The sequence below is a fragment of the Ceratotherium simum genome, chromosome 36 (genome assembly GCF_057802395.1).
Source record: "Ceratotherium simum simum isolate JZ-2026a chromosome 36, ASM5780239v1, whole genome shotgun sequence".
Taxonomy (NCBI): domain Eukaryota; kingdom Metazoa; phylum Chordata; class Mammalia; order Perissodactyla; family Rhinocerotidae; genus Ceratotherium; species Ceratotherium simum.
The window spans coordinates 27830795-27850256 of record NC_141935.1 but is presented as its reverse complement, the minus strand read 5'-3'; the positions used below and the strand labels follow the sequence as shown (position 1 = coordinate 27850256).

Genomic DNA, 19462 nt, shown 5'->3' with positions numbered 1-19462 from the left:
AAAGCTATTACGAATTCAATAGTGCTTTTAAATGATACTGGTTTTCTTAGGCACAAAAATCTACATACATGTGAAACCGTTATTATACGTGTGTGTGTGTGTGCATGTGTGACAAATAATGTATTCAGTCTTTCCATAAGGCTTAGAATATATAGAGATTTTCAGATCTTTACAATAACTTCAGTGTTGACCCAACTGGTTGGGAACCACCAACCTTGTCTCTCTGTATCATTTTATGAATGACGAAAACATCAGGTCAAATGACTTGCTTCAGGCCACACATAGCAGAAAGATGGTTGTCATTTAGCATTATGGTTATTATTTATATTTCAGCTAATACTTATGTGAGTCTATTTTGCATCAGGCACTGGGCTAAATGCTAGGAATAAAGTAATGAGACATAATGCATGAGAAGTTAAGAGATACACAGGGAAACAAAAGGGTTTCTAACTTATACTGAAAGTAATTATCAGTAGAATCTATTCATTACCACCTGGCTAAATAGAAGCGAAGTCAATAGAAAATTTGAAATAACCACATAGTCCAAGTAAAGTTGTCCTGTCGCCGGGCACATGGATATAGTTACAGGATGTGAGGCCTAACATACTTACTGGGAAACGGTAGTCACTCAATAAATATTTTTTTAAATGAACAAATGAATGGATGAGAAGACGGTAAAGAAGGAGCAAGAAAATAGCATGTGTTTTGAGTCCCTATATGGCATTGTGTTGATTCCTTACGTATATAACACTTATTCTAGATGAGATATTTAATCTGCCCAAAAAAGAAAAAAAATAAAAATCCTATTACTTTGTGGACTGAAAGTCAAAATGATTTAAAAATATATTTTACTGGTATCCTGCATAGAAATTACATGTCACACTGTGGGATTTACTGGTAGTACTGGCACTATTGTCTGAATCATTTATGTCTATCATTATCAAATCTTTTGTTATTTTTCCTTAATCATAAAATATGGAGAAGGGAAAATTTATTATATTTTACAGATGGTAGAAGATCAAAGCAGAGAAAGGTAAATGACTTACCCAAGATCATATAACAAGCATGTTCATCCAGAACTGAGAAAATAATCCTACGTCTAGGTTAAGGTTTGCTAACCTTGGCAAACAGTAATGGTGGTCCAACCTTACCACAGATGGAGGTTAGCTTAGATTACACAGTTTTGGCGTATAAGGAATGACCACACTGGATACAAATGAGTGGGGAGGAAAAGAACCGGGGGCATAGAATTCCTTTGCATTATTCATTGCCTCTCCTGATTCTTCTGATAATCTCTGGACCTTTCTTTGACTAGCTAGAGAGCAATTCCTTTCTGGAGGATGCCCTTGGTGAAAAATGGAGTCTTGTGTGTATGTGTTCTTAGTTCCATGTGGCAGGCTGGAGGGGGTGATTGTCAACACCAGGGATGCTTTGGATGAAATAAATGTGCAAGCAGCATGGCAAAACTTAACCATCAAGGAAGCAAAAGAAAACAAGCATTATCTTCTTGAGAAAGGCAATGAGTGACCTCTGGGGAGAAAGAAGAGAATTTCTTATTTTCTTGCTTTGGCTTATAGTGTATGGTTGGGAATCTTGTCCCTAAATTATTTATGGTCAGAGGTCAGCTATTGTGACAGGATCTGGTTTTCCAGATGTTTCTTTGGATTATGACATTTTACCAAGTAAGGATAAGGGAGCAATTGTGTGGTTATTCTGCTCCCATATCAGCAGCTTCAGCCCAGAACGTTCTTGCCTCCCTTCCTTGACTTTCTCAGCTGCCCCCCCCCCCCCACAGCAGATCTGTGGTCACCTCTTTATCTTCGGCCAACAGATAAAAACGGTTTATCCTTTCCAAACTGGGACTGTTCCCTTTAAAGGAGAACTTAAGTGAGAAACGTCTTATAACTTGTATCTTCCTCAACACAGAGAGGAATATCAGGAAATTTTCAAAGTGGGAAAACACTCAAGGAAAATGCAAATTTCACTCTATTATCACCTAATTAAACTGGGAATAAGACTATGGAATCACAGAATTTTAAAATAGCAGAGAACCTGGAAGGCTGTCTAATCCAACCTTGAACATGAAGTGGAAATCCCTTGTCAAAAATCCTGCTTGAGGGGCTGGCCCGCTGGCATAGTGGTTAAGTTCGTGTGCTCTGCTTCAGCGGCCTGGGGTCCGCAGGTTCGGATCCCCGGCAGGGACCTATGCACCATTTATCAAGCCATGCTGTGGCGGCGTCCAATATAAAGTAGAGGAGGAAAGGCATGGATATTAGCCCAGGGCCAATCTTCCTCACCAAAAAAATTTTTTAAAATCCTGCTGGAAGCCTTCCAGCGGTGGTAGGGATACTTTCTCTCAGGTCAGCGCACTCCCCTTTTATGGAGCTCTAATTGGTATGAGCTTCTGCCTTCAAACTCTGCCTGGAGCGCGTCGGTATATAAAACATTTTATAAATGGCGCCAAAGCCTGAGGTGGGAGAGCAGGAGGGAAGGAGGAATGCAAATACCCCTCCATCCCCTGTGCTGCCAAGCCCTCCTGACTCACTTCACCTGGCCCCCGAGAAGGTTAAGATTTCGGAGGAGAAGAGGAGGCAGGAGAGCGAGGGGACAAGGAGAAATGATCAAGATCCTGCTTGCGCTCTCCCCCAGCCTCCCCTAGTTCAAGAGTTCCTCGCCTCACAGGCAGATTTGGGGTGGGCTGGCTGGGTGTCAGCACTGCGCTGCAGGCTCATTGCTGCCACGGGGGACGGCAGATTTCAAGTATCAGATTTAGCATCCCTCCGCTGGGATCTTGCAAATACAGCCAGATAAATGGCACTTATCTAGGTAGGCCCAGGACAGCACAATGGCAGAGATATTAGGCTTCTGCTGAGGGGTGCCAGTTCTATGAAAGCGGTCGCCCCACAGGTTAATACCTGCCTCTGTGCGGTTCAGTGAAACATTGCCTTTGTGGCTGTTCAGAAAAGGTGGCGTTTTGTGTAGGTTCACAAAGCTGCCTCCTTGATTAATCCTCTGTGTCTCAGTAAGTCATAATAGTGTCTAGAAGTTCTTACCAATAGGCCTTTGGCCAAACATCGCTGTGAGATTGATAAGAGGGTATTGTGTGGTCTGCGCCCGTGCTCGTGTGCATATGCGTGTGGTGGATGCATTCGCAGGAAAGGGTTGGTATAAAGACTAGAGAAATTGCGTCTGCACCAGCACATGGAAGTCAGTTTGAATGAGAATTTGAATCTTTTAACAGCAAACGTTGTATTCTGTCTTCCAGAAGCAGTCCTTTTGAAAAATGCTTTCATTTTTCTGTACATTGTGAGAACAAACTTGGAAAGTCAATAAAATCTGAACACACAGTATTTCAGCTATATAAGTGGTCTGATTCTATGGAAGATGCATGCCTCCCTTCCTTGCCTGCAAGATTCCATTCAGAACTGCCCGTGTGTGGGCTGTGGTTCTTAGCTCTAGAGGGCAGAGCCATCTCCTTGAGGGCTGGCAAAAATGCAGATTTCCAGTCCTGCCCCCAGAGATTCCACTTCAGTGGGTCTAGGGAGGCCGGGGACCTGCATTTGCATAGGGCATTTGAGGTGGTCACTGCGCTGGAGATCCTCAGCCGCTGGTCCAGGGCTCAGCTAGCAGGCAGGTTTGTACGCCCTCATGGCTTCTTCTTCCTGGGCTGTCCCTCCTGGCGGCTTTGGTTGGGGCTCTGCTCCTCTCTCGCCATCACTCTCCATCGGTAGAGAATTTCCACAATCAACAATCCATCCTTCCAGTTTGGGTAGAGCACATCTGTTGTAGAAGCACACTGGCTCTTAAAGAAATTACGCTCCTTTGGGTTGGAGAGAGCTGCTCAGGTGACTTGAGGGAAACTGAAGAAGTGTAGCTTTCCCATTTTTATGCTGTTTAGGGTGGAGGTGGTGAGATTATCTTCTACTGCGAGTAACTTCAAAGCAAGGTAGGGAGTGACAAGTCCTCAAGAAAAGCCCCAAATGCTGTGAGACCAGAGGGGAGTGGAAACTGATGGGTAACTTCTGTCAAATATGCCTGAATCACCTATTTTAAGATAATTATTAGTATTATCCTTTTGTTTATATGCATATAAGTACTGGTCTTGGATTTTAAAGAGAAGGTTTGCTTATCTTCTATATCAGTCCTGTGCCAAAGGAAGGAAAATACACACTCGAAAGGGGGTATTTGAAGAGAGTGAAAACTGCTCCGTCCAGCGGGTGGGCAAAGTTAAGGAAACCATCAGGGAATGGAGAAAAATAAGGGGCCAGTCACTGCAAGAAGCCCTTACCATCTGTGGGGCTGAAGGTACGAGAGGAGGGAGATCTTGGTGGGAGCTGTCAAGAGTGTCCAGCCACAGGAAAGGGCCTGCCTAGCAGGACTGTTCACTAGGAAGGGAAAGGCAGCAGGCACTGCCAAGCTGAGGCCGCCAGGGAGAGGGCAGAGGGAGAATGTTCTGCTTAGCCATACACAAGGAGCCTGGTGGGAGGCCAGCCTCTGGAGCGCAGATCAGGGCAGACGTGGAGGCCCAGAATGTCTGGCAGGGTCTCTCTCTGCAGGGTTGTTCACATAAGGAGCAGCACTGAGAAACACGATGGTTGTTGGGTACGATTCTCTGAAAGAATCTACTCAGGCTAGCACCGGGATCATGACTGGGTCATGATCATCAGTTCAGGCGAAGCTGTTAAGATAAGGAGAGTTTCTTCTAAGTTGGGGATTTATAATAACGAGAAAAGATTAGTTGAGAATGGTCAAATGAACATATTTTGAAACGAGCACTTTACTAGAAAGCATGGCACAAGCACATGAAAAGGTGCTGAACATCAGCAGTCATTAGGGAAATGCAAATGGAAACCACAACAATATACAACTATACGCCTGGTACAGTGGCTATCATCAAAAAGACAGACGATAACAAATGCTGGCCATGATGTGGAGAAATGGGAGCCTTCACACTTGCTGATGAGAATGTAAAATGATGCAGCCACTTTGGGAAACAGTTGGGCAATCTCTTAAAAAGCTAAATGTAAGCTTACCATCTGACCCAGCAATTCTGCTCCTACCATCTACCCAAGAGAAACAAAATAGCCAGCATCTACCCAAGAGAAACAAAAACATATGTCCATCCAAAGAATTGTGCATTAATGTTGATTGCAGCATTATTCATAATAGCCCCAAAGTGGAAACAACGCAAATATCTATCACGACTGGTGAATGGATAAACAAAATGTGGTACATTCACACAATGGAATGCTATCTTGAAAAAAGAAAGGAGAAGGAAGGATGGATGGAAGGAAGGAAGGAAAGAAGGAGGGAAGGAATGAAACAAGGTGCTACGTGAAGCAACATGGATGAACCTAAACAACATTATGCTAAGTAAAAGTCAGACACATATAATATAATTCCATTTATATGAAATGTTTAGAAAAGGCAAATCCATAGAGACAGAATTTTGGAACATTTTTAATCTTCGATGGTATTTTACTTCTCTTTGGTGCTGAAGTCGAGTGTCATTGATGATTTTGGATCATGTGTTACAGGACAAGGCCTGGAGTTGGTACTTTTCTTCATGTCAGGGGCATTTAGCCCTACACTGGATTATGGAGACTTGTGATTTTTGTAAAAAGCATATTATGGGTGAAAAACTCCACAAAGCTGTTTTAGAGAAATGGAAATAACACCCAAAACTTTTAAAGAAATATAAAAGAAATATTTATGAAGAGGACTTCAAGCAGTTAAATAGAAAGGGTGAATATGACTTTTTTGGGGGAGATGACTTTTTAAAATGGGGGATATAGACAATAAGCAAAGTAAATAAAATAAATAAACAGCCTATGATATCAGATTCTAAGCATCTGTGACTCTGCTGTCGCTGGATCAAGACAATAGATGGGTCCTTTTAATAACCAAATTCTACGGAAGCCAGGCGTGTTTGACTTGGGGCTCCCCCTCTGGTGGCACACTGTGTTCGTGTCGGCCTCATATACATCTGTGGGGTGTTTAGTTCCATTTGCCCAGTTGTGCTCAACCTGTTCCATGTTCTTAAATCTCTCCTGTCCCTCTCTCCCTCCTACTCGGTCTCCACCTCTTTTCTAACGCCTCCCCATACTTTTGGTTGACTATGACACCTCCCTTTCTGGACACCTGTATCATTTATTGTCTGTGTTATAACTTTTGGCTCTTGATTATATCAAATTTAGGGCTTGGTTATATTTTATTTTGTTAGTCTGTAGTTGCTTTGTGTTGATTTGTAATCATCTTCTCATATGGTAGCATGCAAGTTCCTCTTGGGTAGTGGACAAACCCACTTCTTTGTGACCCCATAGAAACAGTGCTGGTGAACCAGCTCTCTGGAGAAAAAGGCCCTGATTTGTAGCACTTGCCAATTTGTGTGTTATAAATACTCCTGTCATGGCCAATTTCAGGCTATCAATTATTTAGCAACCCCTCACACAATTCCTGAAAATTTAACCATCGGCTCCCGCAAGCAGGTGTGGGCCGACTCCAGCTCACGCTTCAACCAGCGTGGAGGCTAATGATGTCCAGCAGCCTGCCTGGACAGTCTGAGTTGGCCTGCGATGGACATTAAAGGCAGCTGAAGGTCTAGAATCTTATAATGAATATAAAACTTGGGAGCTCAAAGTCATAAAAGACTCCTTTGTAAGCCCTTGTATATTTGTATTCCTTGAAACAACAATAAAGGAAACATGATAAATAAAGATACCAATAACATTCTACATATATTAAATAGGCTTCAGTGTTTTAATTCAGCTATAATTCATTAAAGTTATTCATTTATTGCAGACTCTGTGCTACATTCTGCTTAGAAATATGAAGATAAGGAAACATTACTCCCCTCGAGGAGCTCACAGTAGAAAAGAGAGAGAAGTAAAAAGAAATGGCAATAAAATGCAGTCTCTGCTGGTGGAACATCTGTCCCAGACTTGGGAGGAGGAGGGCCTAGGATAAGGAAAAGCTTCCTGAGGGAATGATGCCCGATCAGAGCCCACAGGGACCATCTATCCTTTAGAAACTCTCTTCCCCAGCTAAACTGGCTGAGCAATTAAATATGATAGATACTGTTTTAAGAATTAAGTTTATAATAGAATTTTACATTTGTTTTAATGGACATCAGGATGGTCCAGGCAACCAACAATTAACAGAAGCTCATCTTCATGGCTGCTTTGGGGCTCTCCTAGCTCCAACATATGAAAATCACGCATTTTTTATGCAAAAAGAAGAGAAAGGAGTATAAATGCCAGAGCATTGTGAAAACTCAGTAAGAGTGGCATGATTCCCATTTGTAATGTTTTAACAAGTGCATTTACAGATGCGCTAGAGCTGGGACTGCACACAGTCCCCAAACCAATTAAAAATGAAAACAAAGTAGAAAAAAAAAAGATATAATTTTTTTCTTCTTTAAAAATAGAGAGTAGAGCCATTTTCAGGTAATCGGGTGGTTTTGTTCCTTCTTCATCCCAGCCTTTCCAGTTGCTCCCTAACGGGCTTTGTGACCAGAGCTTGTTCCCAGATGTCCGGTGCGCCACACGGCCACCCACTGTGAAGTCAAGTGGTGGCTGTGAGACAGGATGGTGCTCGGGGGTGACACGCATCTTTACACTCTGATCATCTCCACTGGCCTCTAAACCACCGGGACGGGCGTCACAAGGGGCTATCCAAGGAAAATATGACCACGTGTGGAGATGGTGGGATCCATGTTTAAACAGGAGAATACCTGGATCCCACCCCAAACTTGCTAAATCAGAATCTCAGGGAGTTGAGCCTTGACATCTGTATTTTTATCAAGTTCCCGTAGTCATTGTTATTCACGCCATTTAGAGCTTGGCACGGTGTCTGACCCTGCAAACTCTCAAATATTTTTTTCTTTTTTGGTGAGGAAGATTAGCCCTGAGCTAACATCTGTTGCCAATCCTCCTCTTTTTACTGAGGAAGATTGGCCCTGGGCTAACATCTGTGCCCGTCTTCCTCTACTTTATATGTGGGATGCCTATCGCAGCATGGCTTGATAAGCGGTGTGTAGGTCCACACTCAGGATCCAAACCTGCAAACCTCAGGGTGCCGAAGTGGAGCAGGTGAACTCAACCACTATGCCACCGGGCCAGCCCCTCAATATTTTTTTTAATCGAACAAAACTGCTTTATCCTTCCTGCACCATCAACCCTCACCCACTCGAGACTGCCCGACTAGTGAAGGGATCTGGGGGACCCGATACATCTTGTGTGGCAGATTTTATTTCTCGTCAAGGAGACTCATATATTATGTTCATAACACTCTCTATTCCTTTGTCTTTTGTTGTCCACAGTCAGTAAATTTTCTCATCTTTCAAATGCAACTTTTTAAAAAAATTCATTTTCAACATTATCATGAGAAGACCAATGCGTGAATGTAATTTTGTTAAAAAGCCAGCAGAAACAGAATGACACGTGTGCATGATTACCACTGTGCAGTCTCCTCCGGTGGTAATGACTGACTCCCCCCATCCTCTTACTGGTTTTCTAGGACCTTACTTTTGTCTAGGGATGGTGCTTATGAATTCTGTAGACTATTATGTGGAAGGGGATGTTCACACAGGGCATTGCGCGTGGACATTCTTGTGCTGGACCATGCTTCTGAGACCCGGAATCCCCGTTTAAACTGCAGATGTCAGTCAGCAGGTGTCAGCTTAGCTTCCAGGCAGCTCCCACAGTGGCTCCTGGGAACTGGTCAGTGGGATTGTGTGAGCACCTCCCAATAATTGCTCAGCTCCTCTCCACAGGAGTCTTGGCCAAACTTGGAAGTCCTGGGGCTTAGGTTGGTTCCTTCCTCCCTTGGTAAACACAAGGCCATTATCTCTCAAAGGAATGTTGCAAAAAATGGGGAGAGACATCCCAGAAATGGTGGCAATAGACTAAACCTCCTTCCCTTTTCCAGTGCTGGTGAATCTCTCCCTCCTCTAGGCAGTCTGCTTCAACTCTCTCCCATTCCTTTCCTGCCAGCCCCTCCCCGCTCTGGGAAAATTTAGGACACTCTCCCCTCTGGGCCTTTATAAACACAAGGATGACTTCTGCTCCTAAGGAGTAGGTGTGGGGATGGAGTGAGGGTGGGAGGAGAGGGAGAGGCCACCATCTGTAACTTCTAAACTGCTCTGTTAATCTATCTCTCTGCCCTTATTCCAGAACATCTGTGGAGATACCTTTAATTTCCTTCTTTCCAACTCTGGTGAATTCCTCTTAGGAAATAAATAACCCTTTTGTTTTTCCCTAACACACCTCCACCTCCCCACTAAACACATACACACACACACACACACATACTCCATCCTTTCGAAACTTTATTTTCTATTAATAAGAAAATAAAAGGAAGAGATCATTATCAGGGCCCCCATGTAGATTCTATTGGTGAATCTAGAGACAGGAAATGAACTTTTGTCTTGAAACTAATAGTAAAAGCACGATTTGTGTAGAAGACCCTTGAATTAGCCACAAGTTCCCTTTAGAGTCCCACCCTCTAATTCAATCTCCATTTTCTCAGATTTTTGCTCAGACAAAAAAGTGCACATTTTTCTAACCTTTTATTTTGAAAATTTCCAACGTTCAGAAAAGTTGAAGGAATAATATAACGAATATCCATGTGCTATCTAGATTCAACATTTGTTAGCATCTGTGTATTAATTTCCTACGGCTCCGTAACAAATCACCACAGTCTTAGCAGCTGAAAACAACACACCTTTATTAACGCATAGCTCTGTAAGTCAGAGGTCCAGGAGGGCTCAGCTGGTTCTTTGCTCCGAGTCTCTCAAGGCTGATCAAGGTGTTGATGAGCTGTGCTCTCATCTGGAGAATATTGGGAAGAATTTGCTTCCAAGCTCCTTCAGGTTGCAGGCCGAATTCAGGTCCTTATGACTGGAGGGCTGAGGTCCCTGCATCCTGGCCCTCAGGGGTGTCGGCTCTCAGCTCTTAGGCTGTGTGTATAGTTCCTTGACCAAGGCCCTCACGCAATGTCACTGCTGGTAGCGGGATCCTCAAGTTAAATCCCTCTCACCTTCAGATTTCTGACTTCCTTTTCTGTAACCAGTGGAAGAAAACTCTGCTTTTAATGGCTCAAGTGATTAGACAGATAACTTCCTCTGTTGAGGTCACTGATGCTTGGTCTTCATTACATCTGCAAAACTCCATTTGTCCTGTCATTACACAGTCAAGGGGGAGGAGATTGTGGGAGTTATCTCAGGATGATTGAGGAACAGAATTTTTAATTTATGTAACTTAAATTATTTTAAATTTACTCTAAATGGTTACTTGTGGTTGGTGCTATAGTATTGGATAGTGCTAGCTGAGATGCTTGATTTGATTCAAGATAACCATTTTTGGCAAGGATACTTCATAGATGATGTTGGAACCTCTTACTGCTTCCCTTTCCTTGTCTGCTTCTCATTCATCTTCTCTCTCTCTCTTACTGTGAACTGATGGAAGCTTTTTCAAGGTAGTTTGAGTCCTTTGATAGAGTTTGATTTAAATTAGTTTTGGCACAACAAATTGTTCCAAGTTCACCTTGTCCAGACCTGGACTTGGAGTGTATTTAGAAACCAGGACCAGGGAACTAAATGTGCTCATTGCTACTGTGTCAAGTGTTTCTAGTCCCTTTCAGTAGAAAGAACCATGGAGGGAAAATTTGTATATATTCTTTAGATTCACACTAATTTTTTTTCTAATTCAAATTTAATATTACAAAACAATTGAATGGGAGAAAATTAATATCATGAGTGTTCTCTTCTTGCTTTCTTTTCTTTTTTTTTATGTGTATCCCCTTCCCCTTGGAGCAAACATCATGGCTGCTAATGTCAACACGTCTACTTAGTTTCTCTATTGTACAGTGTGTGCCAAACAGTCTCAAAATTAGAATGCCAATATTACTATGAACAATAAACTCACTAATAAAATGTAGGATATGTTTTCAGACTTGTTTTTTTGCCTTTAGACTTGTGTATCACTAAAACTGGACAAATAACTATATTCAAAGCTTATTTGAAATAATTCTTTGTTCTATGTGGTTATCAATTTGAAATATAGTCCCTCATTTATTTCTGTTTATATTCGATTTTATGTAAAAACAAAGGGTTCTCTTTTTCTTTTTTATTTAATTGGTGCTATCATAACCATCATTTTTACTCTTTACCAATGTAAATAAACAATATTTCAGTTTGTATTACAACTTTTTACAATGTATTACATTCCTACAATGTATTACAATATAATTACAGTATTTCAGTACGTTTTTCAGAGCCTTTTCTGTAGAAAATCCATTCTTATAAGTTGAATTACTGATAAATTCTAACAATAAAACTGATTTTTAACTTTGAGATTGCTTATATTTTGTAGAAGTTTGGGCTAAGGTAACCCCCTCAAAAAATGTAAGTATCTCTTCTCACAAATTTGTTCCATGGACTCCTGTGGTGTCCTGCACTCATGACAATTATATTAATTATTTAGTTGTGTGATTATTTGTTCCTTTGATTAAAAAACATTGACTGAAACTTTGCTCTTTGCCAGGTGTTGTGGTTTTTGTTAGTAGCTGATAGGCTATAAACTCCATGAGGACAGGGATCTTTTCCCACCCAAAGCACAGACCTGGCCCAGTGCAGGTGCCCCAGAAGTGATTACTGAGCAGATGCATGAAGGAACATTCCTCTGGGCTCCGCTCTACGTGTGGTGATGGGGGAACCATTCAATCAAGTCCATGTGGCAGTCTAACGAAATTACTACGCATTTAAAATAGCAGTCCCCCCAAATTCTCCTACTTTTTAATTATCTCTTGCTCTTTGGTGTCAAACACAAAAGAGCAAGTAGAATACTCTACTATTTTCAGGGTTTCAAGAAAGTTTCAACTGTGTTCATGGGAGTTTCTTATTAATGAAAAAAGGGAGCAGAATCCCTGGCTTGTGAACGGCGACGGTCCTTGGAGAGGTATACATCACGAACAGACTGCCACTCCTTCCTTTCCTCTGATTACATCCAATCCATCACATTTTTCAAATATGATGGATGAGGATGACATTCAGTTTGCTGTATTTTTAAGCATCATCTATTCTTAACAGGATATGTAATGTGATTCAAACTGATGTAATGAGCCAGACCATTAACAAAATGTCTTTCTTTCTCTGCTTAGTTAATAAATATTTCTTCTGCCTTTCATTAGGGGGCAGCAAGCAAAGGGAGCCAAAGTTTTTAGTTTCTTTAAAAAAAAATCAGTGAAGTAACATTGGATGTCAGGCATAATCAGCTCCCGCTTGTACATTTGTGCTGCTTAGATTTGGAATAGTAAAAAAAAAAAAGAGAAAAGCGAGGCCCGCAACGTTATGAGAGAAAATTCTGGTAGATCCATAATAGTTTAGGTGTCTTTTTATTTTTTCTTTTTAAATGTTTTTCTAGTCTGCCCCCCATTTCCACACATATATCTAAAAAGACTTCCTCACTCTCACCAGCTTTTACCCATCTTCTAGAACAGTAGTTCTGAAGGAGTGGTTCCCAGACCAGCAACATCAGCCAGCATAGCCTGGGAAATTGTTAGAAATGCAAATTCTCAGGCCATGCTCCTGAGCTCCTGTCTGGAAACTCTGGGGGTGGACCCAGCCATCTCTGCTGTAACATATCTTCCAAGAGATTCTGCTGCAGGATCAAGTTTGAGAACTACTGTTCTTGAAAGAGTGAAATAACACCCTCATTTTGGTGATTATATTCAAGTGAATGAGCAGAGATGCAGATTCCCTTACATTTCCACATAACCATTTGGCTTCTTTCCCTGTGTGCTGTGAGCATTTAGTTTAATTCGAGAATCCGTATGACTCACGCATGACTCTGCAAAGGTGTTTTTATTTTTAAGGTCCAGAGAGTGAAGTCTAAAGGAGAAAAACATATTTTGCTCAGTTTTTTAAAAAAATGAATCATGCCATTGGCCTAAAGGTGTCATTCTTCAAACTGGCATTAAATAAATCTCTGTAATATAGTTAATGTTGCTTTCTAAAGTGCTGCCATCGCTGTCATGTTACAGCCAACTCTCCTTTCAGAGCAGAATTGTGTCCTGGCCTCTTGTTTCCTTTCACTTTGTAATTAAATCTTTTTTTCTTATTATTTCACATTTAACTGCTATTAACACTCATCTCCGAAGGTAGATGGATGGAGAAAGGAGTTGTCACCTTTAGATTATATCTGTGTCAACGCAAATAATCCATAATCAATCTGTAAATCAAAATAGGGGTGAGTTTATTATGAGCCAGATCAGAGAACTAGCCCAGGGCCTTGCTTCTCCAAGGAAGGAAGGGCACCAGAGAAGTGGGGTGTACAGAGTGGTTATATACTGTCTCAGAACAAAGAGCATCCGTCACATATGATAGGAATGTCCCATTTACAATTGTCAATGCTTAGCTGGCACAGTAGGTTGGTTGTCAGCAGGTCAGTGGTCATAAGGTGAGCACAGCAGGTCAGTAGTTAATCTTTAGTTTCCAGGAAGTGGTGCTTATCCTTAAAGAAATGTCGATAATGGGAGGGAAGTTGCATCCCTATGTTTAAGGGCATCATTCTTGTCTTGGGACATAGTAAATATTTAAAGCGGATGTACAATGCATGCTCAACAGGCCACGTCAGGCCCTTTTGGAAAAACAAGGTCAGGCCAAATTAGCTTTAACCCAAATGGCTTCTTCATATACTCCAATATACCCTATTGATTGTCATTTATTTATCATCTGGAAGGAATATTAAAAAACAAAAACACCCAATCCAAACCCTTAATGATTCAGGTAAGGAAACAGTGATCAAGGAACTTAAGTGACTTACAAAATTCAGATCTTTTGTGGTTTAGCTGAGTGTGTTTTCCACAATTTGTTGTTAGCAATTCTTTTACATAGTTGGAAAATGATTTTAGAGTTACTGACTAAGAAATATATATTTTTTGGCAGGAAGTCATTACTGAAATTCATCTTTGCATCTTTCTTATCATCTCCCTTCTTATTAACAGACATGAACAATTGGCAGCTTCCTGCAGGATTTGTAGAAATAATTACTTGCTCAAATGTTGCCAAGCAGAATAGCAGATTTCATTCCAGATCTTTTCTTTTTGCGTGTCAAAATGACTCTAGCTCTTAAAAATGGAAATGAACAATGGTCCATTGTACAATTAAAAGCATCAATACAGAGCCTAGTGCTTTTTTTTTCTTTGTGGTTGTTGATCATTTAAAATGGATAATTAACTCTCAAATTAATCCCTGGCAAATTCAAGGAACATCTGGTGAAGTGCATGATTTTGGACTTTTTATATAAAATTGGTTACCAAGTGGGTACTTGTGGGCTAGAAAATTTTTAACAGCCACCTCGTTTTTTCCTCCTTTTTAAAGTCAGCCAAACAATATTCGTTCTACAATGACACTGACTGTAATTGCTGAACAGTGATGGCAACTTTCTGACTATATTCTTGCCCTAGATTCAGAGAGATGGATCAGTCATGATACAAATTAAAAACTTGTGATTCTAAAATACCCAGGAGAAACTCAGTTACAACATTAATGGGATATAATAGTAATTTTTGAAAAGCAGTTTTAAAATAATATTAAGAGATCTAGGATGAACTTTAATTACCTGAGTCATTCCCCCGCCCCTTTGCTAACATACCCCCAATTTTATGTAGGCATTCATGCTCCTACATGCCTTAGGGCAGTGCAAGCCATGCTTAGAAGGACGAGCATCACCCGGGAACTTGTTGGAAAGGCAAAGTCATGGGCCCCACCCTAGACCTACTGATTTCTGGGTGGGGACCAGAAATCTGCGTTTTAGTAAGCTCTCCAAGTAAGTCTGGTGCATACTCAGGTTTGAGAACCACTTCTTGTTGTGGGGTTGATTGTGTCTATTGCATTCTCTTCGCCAGTGATTGGCTTACAAAGCACACATAACCCAATGCTGACTGATTTGACCTAAAAGGATTTCTTCTGTGGGGCTGCTAGGAACACTTTTTTTGCTATTTGAAGGAAGCAAAAGTTAGAGATATACCCCTTTTTTTTGTCTTTGGACATTGGTATGTGACATGTGAGGCCTGGGGCTGCTGTAGCCGTCTTGTGACCATGAAAAGCCCAAACTGATAATGGAGAATAGAAATACGGAAAGAATCTGGTTTAACCAAGTCTGAAGTCACCCTTCCTCAGAACTTCCCATTTTGTGGGATTTTAAACCAAACCCATTACTGCTTAAAGCATTTTGAGTTCAGTTTTTTGTTCATTTATTTGCTTTTTTGTTTCTAGTGGCCAATAGCCTCTAAGGTACAGTGGAATACACAAGGTCATTAATGGCATTTTACAAGTAAAGCTTATGATTATTGGAGTGTTAAATTTAAGGGTGGCGACTGGGGGTAAAAAACTCACCTTTTTTATATCACTTCTATTTTGAAAATTCTTTTTCAAAATATTAGAAAAGTATAATTTTGAGAAATTCTGTAAAGTTATGTTTACCCATTCTCTAAATAGTTATGTTTACCCCAGTGCTAGTTGGCATATAAATAGTAGCTGTCCTTCTGTTAATATTTCTGGGGAGGAACATCAGTATAATTATTTACTTGTTTAACTGTTATAAAACTTGCCTTCTTTCTGGCCCCCAAAAGAGCTTATGCATATGGGAGGAAAATGTGAACTATACACAAGGCTGAAAAATCTTGGAAGAGTTATCACCTCTTTGTATGAAATTCCCTACTTACTCCTCTGAAGAGCTGCTTTTTGCTAGTATTCTGCATGTTCAAATAGCGTGTAAGTAATCAGTTCCTGAGAAATTTATTTACAAAGTAATTTTGAAATATTTCATAGCGGTATAAAGCATTCATATATACATGTACTCCATAGTTTATATTTTTTGACGTTGTGAAATCTTTTCTGAACTTTTCTGGTAACACGTTCCTCTATATTTCCCCTTCAAATCTATTCAGCTATAGTTTTAAAGCTGTCTTGTTATTTTCAGCTGAAATTTGCCATCCTTATATATTTATGAAGGATCTTAAATCATTTGCAGAGAGCAATCTCTAAAACTATGTTTTTACATCTAAGTATATACACCTGGATACACATTGGTACTATGGTTTGTAGTTGACACTATTTAAGTATTTACCTTTATCCATTTTTATTTTCATTGATAAAATAAAATGGAAATTTGTTATTGTCTAAATGGCCATCTAATGTGGATTAACTGTTTGAATAGTTGATTTCTAACCTAATGGAATTGTACTTTCTGTATGCTTTCAATCCTTGAAGTGTGTTGAGATATGCTTTATGTTCTAGTATATGGTCATTTTTGATAACTTTTGCATGTGTGCTTAAGAATATATATATATATTCTGGGAAGAAAAATCTCCAAATATTGCAAATATTGTTTATTTGGCAAACCGCTCTTTACCCTTCAAGATTCAGCTGTGGTGTCACCTCCTCAGGGAAGGCTCTCCTGGTAGCTTCAGGCAGAATTAGATGCTCCTTCATCTGGGTTCTCCTATAATATTACTTTAATGTTGAATTGAAATTTATACATTTATATGAGTATCTTCCTTAGACCAGAAGATCCTAAGGTCAAAATTACCTTCTAATTTATTTTACTTCTGTACCTAATCTAATATTGTACCATGTCACATAGTAGGCACTCTGGAAGTATTTCTGGAAGGAAGGAAGGAGGGAGGGAGGGAGGGAGGTATGGAGGGAGGGAAGGAAGGGAGGAAGGAAGGAAGGAAGGAAGGATGGAAGGAAGGAAGAAGGGAAGTGAACAATAGAATAGCAATATGTTGTATTTAATCATATGCTTAGGATTCTGCAAGGTTGGTTTCTATACTTAGAAAATGCTGTCACCAAGACAAAAATATCAACTCTGGGTTGCTAAATAAAGAATGCACAATCTGCAAAGAAGAAATAATTATAGCTAACACTTACTTGGTGTTTCTCTGTACCGGGCACTTTCCTAAGCTCTATGGTGGCTGTATGGGGGGCTGGGGGTAGGCTGGTGTAAACTCATTTAATCCTCATGATAACTTGTGAGGTGGATACTATTATTTATCATTCCTATTTTTCGGATGCTGAGATTGAGGCGCTAAAATATTGACTAACTTCCCCCAGATAAGAAGCTGGAGAGGCATAGAGCTGCAATTTTTTCCCAAGCAGTGTTGCTCTGGAGGCTGTGGTTGGAACCCCATGCTCACTCCCTCAACAAGTCCAAACGGGAAAAGCTCAATTTTTAGCATTTTGGAGAGCAGAAGGAGCAAAAATCGAAAACTCTTTGTGGGCAACATTGTCTCCTAGCCCGAGAATGGGGTTTCGCAGACTCCAGGTCCCGCTGTGGTTCTGCCTGGTGCTCCCTGCGGACGAGCTTGGGAGTCATTTCACCCGCGTGAAAAGGCTATTAAAATATCTGTTGCTTTTTAAAGTATTTTCTGTGTGAGACCAGATTTTCTTCAACCAAAAAACATGGCAACAGATTGAACACAGAGTCAGTGTGAGAATCCATCTGTCTTCTCCTAAACCAAACATTGCAGAGATATGCAAAAATGTAAAACAATGCCACTCCTCTCACTAAATATGTTTTGGGAAATATATTTTTGTGATAAACCTTTATGTTAACATGTAATGGATGTATTATTATAATTTTAATGAAATAAACATATATACACACATATACATTTTAGATTGCCCAATTTTAATTTCAAAAATGGTAAATATTAACAGGTATAACCCATTTGATCAAAAACTCTTTAGGGTTCTCAATAATTTTTAGAAGTGTGAGAGGGCCCTGAGATCAGAAAGTTTGAGGACTGCTGGGTTAGGTAGTTCTTTCTAGAAGGCAAGAGGTTTGGCTTTAAACGAAATGAGATAAAATCATGGCCGGAGGAGGACCAGGGGTTTGTTTAATTGTTTGATTGGGTGGATCTTAAAGATGGAAACTACTTGCTTATGTTTATTTCCTCACGGAATGTACCCAGTTGAGTAGTATTTTACACACTACGGGTTGAATTGTGTTCCATTAGTAGGTTGTGAAAGCAATTGAGAAGGTTGTAACTAGTATTTTTATTTTAACGTAATAGAATAGAATGGAAAATTCCAGGCTTCGCTAATCATAGTAAGGGTAAGTGTTGTTTCATAAAACTTTTGTTTCAATTAAGTCTATGTATGTAGGAATATGCATGTTTGTAATGAGCCACAATGAAAAATGTTTATCTTGCTGTAGGTTGCTGCACACAGTTTGAAAGCCTTTGCAGGACAGGATCTGACACCACTCTCCAAGGGGTGTATGAGTCCAGCCTCTGCTTGGACTTGACCTCCTGCTGTCTTGATTCTCTACTGCACTGTGTTGTTCCCAAAGCCATTCCCTGCTTTCTTACCCAAGGTCTGTTTTGTCTTTGTTGGCTTCTCCATAACAACCTTAGATTAATCTGACTTGAATTATATAGCAGCTTTTTTTTCCTATAGCTGTTTCCTCTTTGTTACCCTGGTCCTAGCTCCACTCAAGCCTGTGCATAACACTCTTCACTTTATCCTACAAATGCCGCTCCACAAGCCATCAGTTCTGGTCCAATTAACCCGAAGCTCTCTCACTGCTGTGGTTTGCTTGCATCTCTCCATCAGTTTCTCTGATCTGAACTCAGTGTTCAGAGCACAGTTCAAGGATCTCTCCTCTAGGAAGTCATCCCTCGCCTCCTTTCCTATCACATGCCACAGACCACAACAGGCATTTAATATTCTGACGTGGTAGATTCACAAGAAGTACTAGCTACTTTAGTGAAGGATTTAGAGAGAATTATTAAACATTTGTTTCCACAACTGACATATGGATTCAATGACGTAGGTTCTGTATAGTTTCAAAAATGATATAAATCCTAGCAGCAATTTCCAGGGAATGCATGAAGACAAGCAGAATTGGAAGTGAGAGCATTTCAAAGTCTTAGTTGAAATGTAAAGGATTGTTATCATTGTATGCAACCCAATGGAGAATTTTCGGGGTGGTACAAGTCTTTTCCCCAAATTTCCCCTAAGAGGAGACTATGTTCTAGGGACATTTATATTTTATTTGAAGAGAAAATGGATGTTCATTTTTTTGCAGTATACATTTTTTGAAATATCATTCTCCATTGCCATGATCTGCAAGTGAGCTCACTAGAGGGCTTACTTCTTACCAACCGTGTGACCTTGAGTCTCTCATTTTAATTTTCAGACCCTTAATTCTGTCATCTGAATAAAGGAGTTAACGATAATTACATTATCTATATTACATGGTTGTTAGGAGCAAATTAAAGAATGTATACAAAAATAGAGTACAAATTTTACTTTATTAGTATGTGAACTATTCTCTCTTGCTCATTAAATAAGGTCAAATTTGGTGCCAGAGCATCCACAGTGGTAGGAGGGAAGCAGCCAAGTCTGCTAGATGAGCCCAGTCACTTTTTATGTGAGAAATTCACACTAATT

At 40.3% G+C, this 19462-nt stretch overlaps 1 protein-coding gene across 4 annotated transcripts in view; it reads left to right on the top strand.

The window, feature by feature from the left end:
- RGS7 (regulator of G protein signaling 7) overlaps positions 1-19462 on the top strand; it is a 607861-nt gene that overhangs the window by 280892 nt on the left and 307507 nt on the right. The window lies entirely within an intron of this gene.